Raw genomic sequence first — 15,044 nt, forward strand, 5'->3', positions numbered from 1 at the left:
TATCTTTTTTGTTACTGACTTCTAATTCAATTATGTTGGTCAGAGAATGTGGTCACCATGACACAAGTTCTTTGAAATTAGTTGAAACTTGCTTTATGAACTGACATTTTCCACTTTTATAAAAGATCAGTGTGTCCTTAAAAAGAATGTGCATTCTGTAGTTGACAGGTATATGCTCTATATGTCCATTAAATCAAACTTGTTAATTTTGTTCTTTTAAATCTTTCCTTTCTTTAATCATATTTTTGTCCACTTGATCTATCAAACACTGAGAGAATCGTATTACAATTTTCAACTACTCGTATGATTGTAGATTTGTCTCTTTTCTAATTCTATTGGTTTCTACTTTATGTAACTTGAAACTGTGCTGATGGGGCATACACATTTGCAATTGTTATATATTCTTAGGAAATAAGCCCTTTGTCAAAACTATCCCTATCTGCAGTATAATTTTTAACCTTTCTGGATCTCTATATTTCAGGTGTACATATTATAAGAGCATAATATAGGTAATTTTTAAATCTATTTTAACTGAAGAATTCGGTCCATTTAAATTGATTGCGATGACTGATATATTTGGATTTATTTTAATGTTCTATTTTGTTCTTTTTGTTTATGTTGCTTTATAATAATCCTAATTCCCCTTTCTTGCCTTCTCCTGGATTGAGGGACCATTTCCCCTCATTCCATTTTTTTCTTTTCCCGCTTTGAAAGTTATAGTCTATTTGTTTCATTATAGTCAGTAACTTAGAGATTGCAACATGCATATTTAACTGTTAAAAAGTTTAAAGATAACTGGAATTTTCATTCTGTTTCTGAATAACACAGGACCAAAAATGTTTTAACTCCAGTTACCATCCCCTTCTACGTACATGATCTTGTTGTTCAGACTCCATTTCCCAGACTTTCTTGCCCATTCACTTCCTATTGTGTTACTAATTGTGTTGTTGACACAAAAGGAAGGTGATAGGTAAAAGGAGAAAAGTAGTCTTTCCAATTTTCCAGTTCTGGTCAGGAGTGCCATCAGGAATTCTGCTGGTTCAGCCCTCAGCTTTTCGCAGAATTCCCAACACCAACCTGGCAGTCTCTCTCAAAGCAACTAGCTGCTTCCAGAGGTGCTCCCTCTGAGAAGTCTAAGTTGCAGCATACTACAGATGGAAAAATTAGTAAGTGGAAAATGGAAGGCAGGTTCCAAAACAAATATAATGTTACAGTGGCACCTTGTGGATCTTGGCAGTATAGCACTGACTCAAGCTTCCCTGAAATGTAACATTAGATATACAAACACCAAAGATAAGATAGTAGGTATTTTAGAACTCAAAAATAAATAAATAAATAAATAAAAATAGATGTCTCAATTAAACTGAAACAATGAGTAACAAATAAGTATTGCACTAGATCACTCCTTCAAAAGACTAGCTTTCTCCAGTTCAGTTTACTGCCATTTTAAATTTCCCAAGTTTTTTTCTTGGGAAAGACCTCAGTTTTTTTCTTCAAATAAATCAGAATTAAATCTCAGAATTAAGTTTTTTTCTATCCATTGTTTTTCTAGTTGTGCTTTGTAGATTTCTACCTTTTTCATTAAAATTTTTAACTGGTCAAAAAGAAAAATTGAACTTTAGCAACTTATCTTAGTAAACTGTGTTTTTGTGTGAGATGATGAAATTAGCCCTGACATACACATAATTCATCCATGAGTTTTTCTAATTATTCCCCTTTTTTAAATAACTTTCTGGTTTTACATAACCTTCTGTTGCCATTTCTGATGTGTGTGCCAGTTATCACTTCAACAGAATTTAATCACTTTCATGTTTTAAAATTAAATCCATATGGAAAGAAATTTCATAGACCATATAACATATTAGAAAACAAGAGACTTGGTTTGAGAAGAACTAAATTCAAGTCAAGCCTTTCCATTTATTAGTGAGACCATGGCAAGTTACTTCAATTCAAGTAGCCTCAGTATAATCATCTATAAAATGGGAACTGCAAACACGACTCACAAATTTAAAAATATTAAAGAGGAAAATATACATAAAATACTCATATGTTGCGAAGTATTATATAAATACATGTAGTTGAAGTAACATGATAATATTCAGTACTTTTACTGGAAGAAATTTAAAGTAGCCCATTCCATGCACAATACAAACAATCATCACATAATCACTGAGGGTTTATATTTTGCAAAATACTCTGAGAGACATAAAGGTGAATAATTCCCAGTGACTGCCTTAAAGTTTTGTTATGTTTTTGAGGATTCACCTACACCTGATAAGCTAAATCACAAAAAGAGATTTAACACGTGACATCACAAACGAAGTGTTCAGCTAGGCTTGGGTAGAACATAGTTGAAGAGGGACATTTAATGATGGAAAAAAGGCTGTGAGCAAAGGAATGTTTTAATTTTGCCTGACTTAGCACTGCTATAGTATTTACTATTAATAAATAGTATTAACTTTTGGCTCCTAACTATATATTCCTTTAACATATAGTTTTGGCTCCTACCTATAACTTTGACTACTATTTAATTTAGGATTTCTGCATGTATGTTCAATTAAGCTTGATTGATTAGTTTTTCTTTTTCGATTCTAGTCTTGCACTGTTACCAATGGCACATCACCTTTTTAAAACTGAATTGGATAATGGTTCATCTTTTTCCATGTTCTGTAATAGTTTGTATAAGATGGGAATTATCTGTTACTTGAAGATGTAGAACAACATGCCATTTGGTACTAGAAGCACTTTGCAATACTGATTTTTATTTTGTGGATTATCCCTCTATTCAGATTTTCTGCACCATTGGGGCCTAATTTGTCCAAATGCATTTTTAGAAAAATTATCTGTATTTTCTAGTTTTTCAAATGTATTGGTAACAGTAGACTCATCCACACAGCTACAATACTGTTGTGCAATAAACCACCCCAAATTTAATAATAAACCACCCACACTTGCAAAACAGCCAGCATTGGCTGATCTCTGGGCTTGGCTGGGCTGGGCTCCATATCTGAGGATCTGTCACATTCTTCTTGGACCAACTGTTTACCCAAAATATGTTCTTCTCATGGTGATGGCAGAAGTACAGGAAAGAAGTGGAAATTTGTTATGCCTCGTAAGACCTAGGTTGAAAACTGACACATTATCAATTCTACTCATCAGCCAAAGTAAGTCACATGGCCCAGCCCTGGATCTGGAATGGAGGTGGTTATACTCTACCAAGAGGAAATGCAAATTTACATGACAAGGGGCATTGATATAGGGAGGAGTGAAGAACTGGGAGTAGTTATGCAATCTATCATAGATTGTATTGTTTAATTCATTTTAAAATTTCCAGTGTCCTATTTTTTTGATTCCTGTTCCTCTCCTTGATAAATCATAACAAAGATTTTTTTTACATTATTAGACTTCTTAAAGAACTACCTTTGATTTTGTTAATAAACTAAAATTAATTTTTAGGTTTTTTTCTCTTTCTTCAATATTTATTTCCCAAATTCCTTCATTCTACTTTAGGTTTATTATATTGTTCTTTTTCCCAGTTTCTTTGCTTATTTACATTGTATTTCTTTTCTAATTAAAAACATTTAAGGGTATAAATTTCTCACTGCACACTACTTTGGGTATATAACAAGGTACAGCTTTCATTACCCTAGTTCCAAATTTTTATAGTTTAATTTGTATATGCTATGCTCAACCAAAAAGTTATTTAAATGCATGTTTTCAAATTGACAGCTATGTATAGAACTTTTTAAAATATCTTTTTGTTGTTGATTTTTTTTTAATTCCATTGTGGTCAGTGAACAAGACATGTATGTATATATGTTTTGGGTTTTGTAATACCTTTTTCTTTTTACTGCTGATAACTATTTCTTTGTATTGATGTTCTACAATTTATTCATTCAATGCTGTTGGACATATGCCTGTTTCCAATTTGGGGATATTATAAATGAAAATGCTATAGTAGTTGTACGTTTAGCTTTATAAGAAACTGTCAAACTGTTTTGAATGGGATTGTACCATTTTACATTGGGGCATCAATGGGCAACTTCCTTTGTAGTCTATACCATGGTCAATTTTCAAAGATATTCTATATTGAAAAGAGTGTTGCATTCCATTTGTTGGGTGCACAGTAGTATAGATTCTGCTTGTTGATTATGTCACTCTAGTCTTCTCTGCTTTTATTTTCTGCCTAATTGATCTTCCAGTGTCTGAGAAAGATGTGTACAATCTCTCAGTACACTGTATATTATTAGTCCACTTTTCTTTGTAACTCTATCAGTTTTGTTTTCTAAAGTTTGAGACTGTGCTGTGCCTGCCTAAAGATTAATGACTATTATGCATTCTTGGTAATCTGTAGGATTTTTCTTTTCCATATGAAAGATCATTCTTTAGCCCTTTCATCTTGGGAGGTGAGTAAGTGCAGAAGCTAGCTCTTATTCAGAGGAGCAAGCCCTGGTGCTCTTGGGCATCTTACTGAAAGCTGTGTAGGATAAGGGGGACTAGGAGATGCCAAACAGTGGTCTGGAAAATCAAGTAGAAGAAACCTTTCAGATCACATATAACCACCAAAGAGATTCAATTCATGAGGGAAAATATTAGAGAATTAGATGATAAATCCAAGAGATTTAACATGCAAACAGATGTTACGGAAATAAAAGAAGAAACAAAAGGAACAGGTTATAATTAAAAGAATAGTAGTGGGATTTTTCTAGAGAAAGGAGCTGGAGAAAGACCTGACAAAGTTCTAGGGAGCGTCACTGGCTATCATCCAAAAGACCCTAACATTTCTCAATACCTAAACTATGTCACGAGCTGTGCTGAAAAGGATTCCCCACTGCAAAGACCAAGGTGCCAAGTGCAAAGACCAAGACGGCAATAGGGCATCGTGTGCAAAATAGACTAAGTGCAACAGAAGAATACGCACGCTTAAAAGAATTTAATCACGCCACACCACAGCCTATAAATACAGACGGCTCCTTCCCAGTTGGGGAGCAGGTGTGGTTAGAGCATGAACTCACCCTTCTCCATTCCTTAATCAAAAAATAAAGTTTTACCCAACTCAGTCTCTCTCTATTGGCATGAATGGCACTAGGCACTAGGACCATGGTTTGGACCTGATCTGGAAGGGTGGGTAACATAAGGAATGATTAATATACAGGGGGTGCCAATATTATATATACACATTTTAAGAACGGAAAAAACTATTAAAATTGCAATACTCAATATATACCGATAACAAAAGATGAATACAAGTCACGTTTGACTTCTGCAATTACAAGAGGTGCTCAAAATGATAACCATTTGGAAGTGCTGAAAAGTCTGCATGAAAAAGTTAGATGACCTGAACTTTTTGCAAACAATTGATGGTTCTTGCTTCACGACAATGCACCAGCTCACTCGCACTGTCTGTGAGGGAGTTTGTAGCCAGGAAACAAATAACTGTATTGGAACACCCTCCCTACTCACCTGATCTGGCCCCCAATGACTTCTTTCTTTACCCAAAGGTAAAGGAAATACTGAAAAGAAGACATTTTGATGACATTCAGGACATCAAGGATGACAGCTCTGATGGCCATTCCAGAAAAAGTTTCAAAATTGCTTTGAAGGGTGGACTAGGTACTGGCATTGGTGCATAAGTTCCCAAGGGGAGTGCTTCGAAGGTGACCATAGTGATATTCAGCAATGAGGTATGTAGCCCTTTTCTAGAACAAGTTTGAGAACTTATCTGAATTTGCATGCACGCACGTATGTGTGTATATGTACATACATACACATAAATATGTATATCTATGTGCATATGTATATACATATATATGTATACATACCACCAAAGTACATTCTAGAAACTCCTGAACTTCAAGAATAAAGTGAAAAACTTTACAAGCATTCAAGCAGAAAAAACAAGTTGCCTATTAATGAAATTGGCAATGAACGTCTCTGCAACATTAAAAGATAAAATGGCTTCCACAGAGCAGTGGGAGAAAATACCTATATTCCGTCTATCCCATATTGGCCATAGACTTGTGCATAAACAAGGACTCAGAAAACACATCTAATTCAAGGAAAGATTCCCAACAACAAATGAATGCGAACAGAATACTCAAGGGCCTATGAAGAAGAGATGAAAAGAGTGATGAGCTATGAACTTTTCAATGTAACTTCATTTAAACTTAAATTAATGATAAACTGGGGATATGGAAAATAAATAAAAACAGGGAACACTGAAATAAAAGAGACATAATCGCAGAGATATCTTAATAGTCAGGACCTAAAAGCACAAAAAGTGCTCAGCAATTCCTCGGAGCAGGTGATTGGGATAGGACAGAAGTAAAAGCATTCAGTGGAGATCAGAGGAGGCTGGAAACAAGCAGGGATGAAAAGTTATTCCAAAGATCTTATTGGGGACGGGCAATGAGGTAACTGAGCATTCTGGTGGCAGGAACATTAGGTACAGAGTTTTCAACTAATAAAGAGAAATAGATGTCTAATTATAAGGGCTGAAAATTGAAAACTATGATGAAACTTACAATTTAATCAAAGGGAAACAGTAAACAATCAAGTAAAAATAAATAATAAGGTACTACGGAAGGACTATCAAGAATATTAGTCAAGACATAATACTGCCATGAAAAGACACACAGATTCAATTCAAACAAACTCAGTCGCTGGCTGTTTAAAAAAACAAAAACAAACAAACAAACAAAAAGCAAACAGGAAAAAGGGTAAAGAAAGGCTGGAAATGAAGGGAGAGGCAAAAATATACCAGAAAAACATAAATAAGCAAAAAAGTTGCAGGAAGGGCAATATTACTATCAAAAAAGATTAAATTTAAGTTAAAAGGGATACAGTGGTACGTAATGTATATGCATGTAGATACAGACATATGATATGGAGATGGAGATTAGATACAGATCCAGAGACAGAGGTAGAGACAGAGAACAACTCTTACAAATTGTGAGAATAAAATTTCCAGTAGCAAAAATGTCAAAGGGCAGAAGTAGAAATTTTTACAAAAAAGCAAATGTAAATACTTCAAACATTGAACAATGTTAAAACTCCACTAGTCAGGAAAATATAAACTATCAACAGGACATTAATTTGCTCCTATCAGATTGGCAAAAATTAAACAGAACAAATAACACATTTCTTTCAGGGATATATGGAAAAAAGTTTGTTTGTTTGTTTTAACAATGTGAGCAGAAATGTGAACCATTATTACAGCTTTTCTAGAAAGCTGTCTGGCAAATCTATTAAAATTTGGAGTAGCCAATCCACCAATTATACTTCTGGGAATCTCTTTCATAGAAAGAAGAGCACCAGAAAGTAAGGATATGTGTATACAGATGTTCATTTCAACACTGTACATTAATATGGAAATGATGTATAAAATATTGTTTATGCACAAAAAATGTCAATACTTCTGAGACTGAGAAACCTTCTAAGGGCGACCAATCATCCTGGTTTGGCCAGGACTGAGAAGTTTCTCAGAACTGAGGATTTTCAGCTCAAAAACCAGAAAAGTTCTGGGTTATTGCAAATAAAAATGATTGGCAAAAAAAACGTACTTGTGAACAGAGCACTTTTGGCACAAGATACTGATCTAAACTAGATTCACCTCTCCCTGTACAGACTGCTTTACAGCTTCTTCAGAGGTTAATTTGGAGCTACAAATATAAAAAGACAGAGTTTATCTCATTGGGAGAAAAGTTTTCTTTTCAAATAAAAGCTGAAATTAGGGCAATGTCCTCATAATTTTTTTTCTTGGTAAGTGGGCATAAATACTAATCCATAAAAAATTATGCATTTGTCAAAATCAGAACTGTATATATAACAAGTAGGGGTTTACTATATGTATATTATATCTCAATAAACCTGACTTTTAAAAAAGAAAGTCTTCTCTATATTTTTAAATAAGTAATTCTAATTGACAGATTAATTCCTAGGTCTATTGTAGGTTAATTTTCTTATATAAATAATATAGTTTAGATAAATTGCCAGGATACGTAAAGAACAAAATTATGCTATAAAAATCTTCTCTGTTTTAGGGAAGGTGTTTCTGTGCTGCAAGTAACATTAAACACTGACTCAGCTAAATTATGGAATAAGGAAATCTGTTTCTCAGAAGTATTGCAACTTTAGGTGCAGTAAGTCAGTGGTCTGTGGGTGTGCCCTGAAAGTTTGTTGTGCATTTATCCTCACACTAGTAAGGAAATATGTGACACAGTTCCAGAGAACCATCTCCTCTTAATTCACTTTCTTAAGAAAACATTTCGTACATGTCGCCACATGATGTACCTTCCAATCTTACCATCTAGAATTAGGTTCTGTGCTCATTCTTTTTTTTTTTTTTAATTATGATTAAAAAACAAATTTACCCTCTAAACAATTTTTAGGTGTACAATGCCATATTGTTAACTATATGCAGTGTTGTACAGCAAATATCTAGAACTTTTCATCTTGCATGACTGAAACTCTCTACCCATTGAACAACTCCCCTTCCCCAAGCCCCTGGCAACCACCATTCTATTTTGTTTCTATGAGTTTTATTACTTTAGATGCCTCATATAAGTGGAATCACAGAGTATTTGGCGGAGGGGGCGGGGGTTGGCGTATTTCATTGAGCATAATGTCCTGAAGTTTCATCCATGTTGTAGCATGTGACAACAGATTTTTCTTTTTAAGGCTGTATAATATTCCACTGCATGTATATGTTGTATTCTTTGTAATCCATTCACCCATAGATGGAAGTTCAGCCTGGATACTACACGTAGTACTTTATATTAACTTTTCTCTGGGGACAAAGAGAGTATCCACACTGCCTTTTGTCTTGAAAGCATGAATAGAGATGGATTGGGGAGGGTATACCACTAAAGAACGAGATCCTCTCTGAGAAGCATATTCAGATAATGCCACCACTTTAACTGGAAGAGTGAAATATTTACATGAGGCTAGGTCAGCCCTTCAAGAGCATGGGCCACACATTTGCCTTCTCCCAGGCTGCCTCGGTCAGCATGGCCAGGAGGGCTCGGCCTGAGGGGGAAGGGCTCGGAGATTAAGATGCGGAGATAGGAAAGCTGGGATCGGGAGTTCCACCATCCACAGATGGCAGAGCAGTGGCACAGTCTTTATTTCACACACAGTTTATATATAGTCTTAGAATAATTGTCTATACAAACAAGTATTAGCAGAACAAGCAGGTATTATTAGAACATTTTGTTTTGTGTATTGGCGAGTTTGTATGTCTGTGACTGCATTAGTGTTATCTTGTACTTTTGGAGAAGATGTTGAGGAGAGGCTTCCCATGGGAATGACCTTGCAGGCTGCAAGGCCCTTGTCAGCTCACAGCCCGCTCCCTACACAGTCTGGATTTCTTCATCTTCATACAACAACATGACTGGGAAAGAGGATCAAACAGGTTTCTGTGAGCAAAGATTTCCCAAATCCTACCTATAAACCTCCTATCCATAGCTCTCTTCCTAACCCGGCTGCTTCCACAGTCCTCAGTCTTTGTGGTATGGCTGAGAAACTCCTACAGTCTTTTTCAAGGATTAAGTAAATTGTGAGGACACATAACACAGTAATGTAGCTCCCAGAATGTCCACACCATGTAGGAATCCCTCTTCCGACAAGTGGATACAGCTTGGAACAGTGTAAACTCTGCTACAGAGTTTCTTTAGATGGTTTGAGGATTGCAGTATCCGTCTAGGATTCTGTGATTTGAAGGTATAAGGATGAGTTCTTATTCCATTGGGGTTTTTATTTGGTTCAAAATTAAAATAGATAGGAGGAGTGGGCGCTCTTCTTCTAGGTTATATTTAGGAATGAAGGAAACAAGTATCACTCTTGGAGGACTTGTGTCGTCTTGCCCAAGGCTGACACTTAAGACCTTTGGAGAGTTTTTCTACCTCTAAGATTCTTTTTCTGCAGCTCCTTCTTTGCCCTACTTCCTCAAGAAGAAGTACAATGAGGGGGGAGGGGGGAATATGAGCTTGGTTTATTATCTTTGTAGTTTGTTTGTATTTTAAAACACCCCTTCTATAGAGTTCTGTAAGTTGGGTCGAAGACCGGGTATGTAACCTGGGGAAAGTTACTTAAGCCTCAATTTCCTCATTTATAAAATGTGGGCAATTGCATCTTCTTTTGAAAGCGATGTTGTTCATTAACTGCAGTACCATAAGGAAATATCTAGTGCAACACTTGGTACACGCCAAGAACGTGGTAAAGTTGCTTATTTCCCTCACTCTCCATCTTTACCCCTTCCATTGGGATGAATATCAAAACCAGAAAAGTAAATTGCCCGTATTCATGTCTATTTTTATAAAGCTCTTATTATTCCTGAATTTTTAGGCTGGACAATACTCAGTATATGAATAAAGGAATCCATGTAACATGGATAAACTTTTAAAATCTAGCTTTGTGTCCAGCTTTGTCCCTGTGCTCGCCCCCTGGCTGTTACGACGTAGGGTAAGACCTACAAGTCAGGTTTCACTGTTGCTTTTGGTCATTTTACTGGACTACAGGGAAGACTCTGAAGAAGCCATTCTATACAAAGGATCCTATCCTGGGAGGTCAAACTTCCTCAGGGTGACTCAGCCACCACTACCCATAAGCTTTATCTTAAAATCACAATCCTGGAGGGGTTTATAGCAGTGGTTGGCAAACTACTACTTGGGACAAATTTGGCCCATTTCCTGTTGTCTGTCCACCAGGAAGCTAAAAATAATATCTGTATATTTTAATTGTTAAAAAAATTAAGAATAATGTTTCATGACATGAAAATTATATGACATTCAAATTTCAGTGTCTATAAATAAAGTTGTATCGGGATACAGCCACACCCACTCATTTGAGTATTGTGTAGGAATGCTTGCTATAATACAGTGGCCGAATTGAATAGCTGCTACAGAGACTATGGCCCCCAAAGCCTAACATATTTACTATCTGACGTTTTACAAAGTTTTCCGCTCCTGGTGTGGAGCTCAGATTCCAGAGCCAGACAGCCTGGCAGCATAGCTCAACTCTGTGTTGCTTCCACTTGGGCAAGTTCTCTTGGTTCCTGTTTTCTTCAACTGTGTAATAAGGATGATAATATTGTAGAATCTATCTCATATGAGGATTAAGCAAACACGTAAAGTGCTTAGAAGAGCATCTAGTACACATTAGTACTACCTATGTGTCTGTTGTTATTATTAGTTGCCAGAATTTTTTTCATAAACTAAAGCAGCAGCAGCTTACCAATTTGTCAGCAATAACTACGAATTTTATTTGCAGCACTCCATTAAATTAATTCTTTAGCACTGGGGCAGTAGGAAGATGTCTAAAGTCAATTGAAATGACAATTAGCATAGTTGCTCATTCACAAAGCTAATTCTGCATACTTACAAATATTTTATATGCTATATATTTCTTTCAAACTTGAGTCTTCAAAGAGATTACACTCATCTTTGAGTGCAGCCCTCACCATCTGTTGCTTGTAGTTGGTTACCTCTTTCTAAAAAAAACAGACTCCAAACAGAGGCCAAGGAACAGAATAGAGAGCCCACAAATAAATCCACACATATACAATCAACTGATCTTTGACAAGAGTGCCAAAAACACACAATGGAGAAAGGATGGTCTCTTCAACAAATGGTACTGAGAAAACTGGATGTCCACATGCTAAAGAATAAAATTGCATCCTTATCTTACACCACACGCAAAAATCAACTCAAGATAAATTCAAGACTGAAATGTAAGACCTAAAACTATAAAACTCCTAGAAGAAAAGATAGGGGAAAAGCTTCATGACACTGATCTTGGCAATGGTTTCATGGCTATAACACCTACAACACAGGCAACAAAAATAAAAATAAATGAGTGTGACTACATCAAACTAAAAAGCTTCTGCACAGCAAAGGAAACAACAGAATGAAAAGGCAACCCATGGAATGGGAGAAAACATTTGCAAACCATATATCTGATAAGGAGCTAGTCTCCAAAATATATAAGGAACACTGGCAACTCAATAGCAAAAGAATAACCTGATTTAAAAATGGGCTAAGGATTTAAACAGACATTTCTTCAAAGAAGATATGCAAATGACAACAGACACATGGAAAAAGGCTCAAATCACAAATTATCAAGGAAATGCAAATCAAAGTCACACTGAGATATCACCTAACATCTGTCAGAATGGTTACCAAAAATAAATGAATAAATAAAACAATAGACAATAAGTGTTTGCAAGTATGTGGACAAATTGGAACTTTTGCACACTGTCACTGGAGGCTCATCGGGATGTCCAAGACAGGACTCAACCCAGAGCAGAGGTGACTGGGTTCTTGTCTCTTGAGAAAGAAAGAATTCAAGAGCGAGACAGATGTAGAAAAGTGAAAGCGATGTGTTGAAAACGAAAGTACACACTTGAGAGGAAAGTTCGGGTGAACTCAGAGAACGAATTGCACAGAGGAAGGCAGGATCAGGGGTTTTTTATCCCTCCTGGGGTGGGAGCTGATGACATCCCATTGCTGTGGTTCATTCATCTCCTCCTTCTGGGCAGGACCCTCCATTTCCCGCTTTTTCTTCCTTATTTGGTTCTTTCAGAACTACTATGGTGTCAGATGCATGATGGGAGTCGTAGTAACCACAATGCAAATGACATAAGACATCATAATTAACTAAAGGTCAAGTTCCCCCATCATAGGAATTAGTCTTGCTGTATAAAACTTGTTCATGTTTTTCTCCAGCTGCAGGTGCCAGATACAGTCATTTGTTACCTGAGTACCATGAGGCACCTCAAGTTGTACCCTGGAGGGGGCTATTCATTTCCTAGGCTACCTATCCTGCCTCATTGTTGGTGGGAATGTGAAATGGTGCAGCCACTGTGGGAAACGATATGGAGATTCCTCAAAAATTGAAAATAAAACTACCATATGTTCCAGCAATCCCATTTCTGGATCTATATTCAAAAGAATTAAAAATAAGGTCTTAAAGAGATATTGCACATCCTTGTTCACTGCAGCATTGTTCATAATAGCCAAGATGTGGAAGCAACTCAAATGTTCATCTATGGATGAATGGATTAAAAAATGTGGCTTAACCATACAGTGGAATGTTATCCAGTCTTAAAAAAGAAAATCCTATCATATGCTGCAATGTGGATAAACTACAAGGACATTATGCTAAGTGAAATAAGCTAATCATAAAACGACAAATACTAAACAATTCCACTTATATGAGGTATCTAAAGTAGTCAAACTTACAGAAACAGAAAGTAGAAAGGCACTGGCGTTAGAAGGAAATGGGGAGTTGTTCAACGGGTATAGATTCAGTCATGCAAGATAAAAAGGTTCTAAAGATCTGCTGTACAACACTGTGCCTACAGTTCACAATACTCGTCTGTACACTTAAAGATTTGTTAAGAGGGTAGGTCTCGTGTTAAGTGTTCTTACTGTAACTGTACATGAACTTCATGTCTTTAGCATGCATTCTGCTTTAATCCAAGCTAGTTTGGTTTAGCCAGATAGAACTAGAACTCTTTTCATTCTTTCCTCAGATCCTCCTACCTGTACGTATACTGTTTGTCCACTCCATTTAATCATTAAGCCCTTAAGACATTAGGTTCCGATAAACTGTAAATTTATTTAAGAATCAAGTTTCAGGTCTGTGAATCATGACCAAGACACAATAACCAAACCTCAAACTAGAATAAGGTTTTACTCAAACAATGATAACATCTTGGCGTCAGTTACATTTCAGCTTCAGACTCATGAAAGCAGAACGACCTCACTGACTACATTCCCTGGAAACCGAGCCCAACAATGCCATGATCAACACCAGGATCTGAAACCATAATCAATTGCTCCCTACGTTAGCCCCAACCAATCAGTGGAGCCCATGATCCCAATTTGCATCACAACCATGATTAATGATTTCTCCCTTAAATATTCTAGACATTGGAGACCATTGGGAAGCCAGGTTTCCAAAAGCACCAGCTCACTGTGTCTCCAGGCTTGACACCAACTCCTTAAATAACCTTCACTTTCTTTGCTGAAAACTCCGTTTTGTTTTGTTTTTTCTTTTGGCTTGGGTAGGCACAGGCAAGTGCACCCCTTGAGTCTATGATAACATTACCACAGAAACAAAGAAAGAAAAAGAAAGAGAGAGAGAAGAAAGGGAAGGAGGAAAGGAGGGAGGAAAGGAAAGCGAGAGAGAGAAGAGAGAGAGAAAAGGAAGGGAGGGAGGAAGAGAGGGAAAAAGGAAAGAAGGAAGGAAGGAAGGAAGGAAGGAAGAAAGGAAGGAAGGAAGGAAGGAAGGAAGGGGAGAAAAGAAAAAAAACCTCACAGAGGCCAAAGGAATAATAAAATGTCTAGTCTACCTCCGTGACTGCTATGACAATTTGAAATTGGTAATCTACTTTCTGAATCAAACACGGAACAGGTAATATATAGTTTATTTGATATGAGACAACAGGGACTGTTAGAATTTTTTTCTCACATGTCAGGAGAAACATGACATGGGAGTCATATATTTTGGGAGCATTTTGGGAATTTGGGTATCCAAAAAAGAAGACTTGGAGGGAAGTTATACATGAGAGGAAAACAATGACCCTAGTGAGAACACTGCGCAGGACATTGGAATGGAGGAACCTCGTCCACCATATCATGGTGAAAAAGGCCAGTACCATGCTCAGCAGGTGGTCCAAAAACTAATGACTGTTTTTCTGGGCAACCTCCACAGCAAATACTGTGAATCTTGCTCATTAATGAATTTCTAAAAACGTTAAAATTCACAAAAACATTCTGTGTGATTGAAATTACATCAATCAAAACCAAACAGAACTCTCGTCTGAATAGCTTCAGACTGTTCAACTGGGTGAAAAGGAAGAACGTGTGAAGTAAAGAAAACCATTTTCTGAATCACCTTAGTTCTAATCTTTCATCTTCCTGAATATTTACTAATACTCGATTGCTCTAAAAAGCAGCTGAGTAATTTTGGAAAGAGAGTTTATTTTGCCTGAGTCACGCAGATACTAATTGAAACAACTCCCTTTCTAAAGACGCTCTGGG

The sequence above is a fragment of the Rhinolophus ferrumequinum genome, chromosome 20 (genome assembly GCF_004115265.2).
Source record: "Rhinolophus ferrumequinum isolate MPI-CBG mRhiFer1 chromosome 20, mRhiFer1_v1.p, whole genome shotgun sequence".
In the NCBI taxonomy this organism is placed as follows: domain Eukaryota; kingdom Metazoa; phylum Chordata; class Mammalia; order Chiroptera; family Rhinolophidae; genus Rhinolophus; species Rhinolophus ferrumequinum.